At 51.8% G+C, this 2,780-nt stretch overlaps 1 pseudogene; it reads right to left on the bottom strand.

Annotated features, from left to right (window-relative positions):
- Positions 1 to 826: 826 nt before the first annotated feature.
- Positions 827 to 2,478, bottom strand: LOC125119293 (uncharacterized; annotated as a pseudogene).
- Between the last annotated feature and the right edge of the window lie 302 nt (positions 2,479 to 2,780).

Genomic DNA, 2,780 nt, shown 5'->3' with positions numbered 1-2,780 from the left:
TCTCTTTTTTAGTAGGATAAGCCTCTACCCATCCTGAAAAGGTGTCTACAAAAGCCAATAGATATTTGTTTCCGTATTTAGCCGGCTTTACCTCAGTGAAGTCCATTTCCCAGTGAGCGCCTGGGTGGCTTCCCCTTAGTCTCTTTCCTGGAGGTATTCTGGAAGGATTAGCATTAACCAGCTGGCAGGGCACATAATGTTTGACCACCGAGTCAGCCACTCCTGGTAGCCTCAGAACATGATAAGGGGATGTTCTGACCAACTGCTGCAGGTGTTTAGTTCCTAGGTGGGTTAGACGATGTATCTGTTGGACATATTCTAACCCTTCTTTGTGGGGCAGGATTTCCTTCCCATCTGAGGTATAGCAGGTCCCCTCCGGAGTCTCAGAGAACTGGTCTATCTTTTTTATCTCTTGCCAGTCTTCTAGGATGTACTGCCATCCGGGTTCTGGGGCTTTGGACGTTTTTATCATAGGCAGAAAGTTAACACCCTGGGGTGCTTGTTTGGCGACCTGGTCGGCCATCTGGTTTCCTTTTGAGATGAGATCTTTGGCTTTCTGATACCCAAGGCAATGTATAATGGCTAGCCTTTTTAGCAATGTAAGGCCTCCAACAAGCTTAGAATTTCCTCTTTATTTTTTGACTTCCCTCCCTGCTGAGGTAAGTAACCCCCTCTGCTTATAGATAGCCTAGGGTGTGGGTTAAAACTCCCCGGGCTACTTCCTTATGTTCATCCACATAAAGAGTAAAGGGTTTAGTTACATCAGGGAGGGCCAGAGCAGGTGGGCTTAGCAGGGGCCTTTTTAGCAGAGGCTCGGTAGCCTAGGTCAGACAATTCCAGTAGTCCTATTGCCCAGGTTCCCTGACTGTCTAGGGCCTGACCTAATTTTCCTAAAATCTCTCTCTCTCTCCCTACTGTTCTTTCCCTCAACCACTGTGGCCAAGATCTTAGTCAAATTTTTCTCTTGCCGTCTATCACATCTTTCCTCCCTTTCCTCTTTCTCTCTCTTTTCTTTGTTCCCTTTTGTAATACACTTTCTCTGCCTCCTTCACTAGATCACGTAACTCAGCCTCCTGTAACCCTTCCAATCTCTGAAGTTTTTTTTTCTGATGTCCAGGGCCGACTGCCCTATGAAGGCCAGGGCCATTGAGGCTTTCTGGGCCTCCGAGGTAGGATCAAAAGGGGTGAACCGCCTGAAGGCTTCCATGAGCCTCTCAAGAAATACCGAGGGAGGTTCGTTCAGTCCCTGCATCACCTCTCTTACCTTAGCCAAATTAGTGGGCCATCTTGAGGCACCCCGGAGACCCGCCACCAGAGCCTGGCGATAGATTTTTAAGCTCTCCCTACCTTCAGCAGTGTTGTAGTCCCAACCGGGGCGAGTCAAGGGAAATCCCATGTCAATCTCATTTTGCAACTGCGTGGGTCGCCCGTCGGCCCCAGGAACATTTTTTCGAGCTTCTAACAGAATTCTCTCTCGCTCCTCGGTTGTGAAGAGTGTCTGCAGCAGCTGTTGACAATCATCCCAAGTAGGCTGGTAAGAGAACATAAGGGACTCCACCAACCCCGTGAGGCGTTGGGGATCCTCCGAGAAAGGGGGATGGTTAGTTTTCCAATTATAGAGATCTGCAGAAGAAAAGTGCGAATACTGGAGGGGCTGCAATTGGCCCCCTGGCATGGGAGGGCCGTAGGTGCGCAGCGGTAATGCCGCGATTTCGTCTGTCCGCTCCAGGGGTGGCGCCGGCTCCGAGTCCCGGCAGCAGGTCCCTCCGCCGCCGGAGCTCCAGGAGGGGCAGAGGGTTTTCTCGCAGCACCCTGTGCCGGATAAGGGGGTGGGGGAACAGATTGGGGTTCCGGCCAAGCCGGCGGCTCCTCAATCTCGGGGTAGATATGAGGAGAGGGCTTGACTTTTTCAGCCGAGTGTTTATTTTTCTCTCCGAGAGCCAGAATTCAGGGACCTGGCTTTCTTGGTTTATTTAGCCAGGGCTTAACCCACGGCTGGGGGTTTTTCTGCCAAATCTTGCCACGTAAGAATATAGGGCTCCTGATTGGGATGGGAGCCGGGTCCAATCTGAAAAATAATTGCTTTAACAGCCAGGATAATCTCAGAATTAAAGGTCCCTTCTTAACCTGAACTGACAAATTATGAGCCCTGGATTTAACTTCAGTCCAATGATCGAGAGTCAAACTAAGGGGGGTCGTCACCGTCTGTCCCATATTAAAACTGTAGACAAGGACGCACAAGACAAAGACACACGAAACAGAAACCAACAGATCCAGACACACGCGACCCGTCCGCACCTTCCACAAGCAGGCAAAAGAGTCGGACGGCCACGGAGGGGGAAGCTTTCGCTTCAACAACAGAACTCGGTCCTCTGACCGACAGAAGGAGACCACCAGGCGTCCCTGGCTCTCCCCACCTCCCGGGGCGACCCCCAGGGTGGCAGCCTGTGATCCTCCTAGCACGTCTGCTGATCACAGTCCTCAAGTCCTCATGGTCTGAGAGGACAGCTGCAAAACCGAAAGCGCGCATCACCGAGAACAGACACTCAGAACAGAGACGCCCGCCGACACACACACACGTTCCAAAGGGGATCCCTTTACCTCCAAGTCGGTTCTCGGGTGTGAGGGGTGGTCGCAGAGTTCCCGGCCAACGCACCAAATGAAAGGCCAGTAGAAAGAAAATCCCCCTCTCGGAAGAGGCGACACCCCCAAATCACTCACGAGAAGCGGTCTTGATGCAAACAGCAAGAGGATTTTTATTCCAAGCGCCCTGGGGCCCA

This window comes from Phacochoerus africanus, unplaced genomic scaffold (genome assembly GCF_016906955.1).
Source record: "Phacochoerus africanus isolate WHEZ1 unplaced genomic scaffold, ROS_Pafr_v1 Scaffold_39, whole genome shotgun sequence".
In the NCBI taxonomy this organism is placed as follows: Eukaryota; Metazoa; Chordata; class Mammalia; order Artiodactyla; family Suidae; genus Phacochoerus; species Phacochoerus africanus.
Note: the sequence above shows the minus strand (reverse complement) of the source record. Positions and strands in the feature narration are given on the sequence as shown.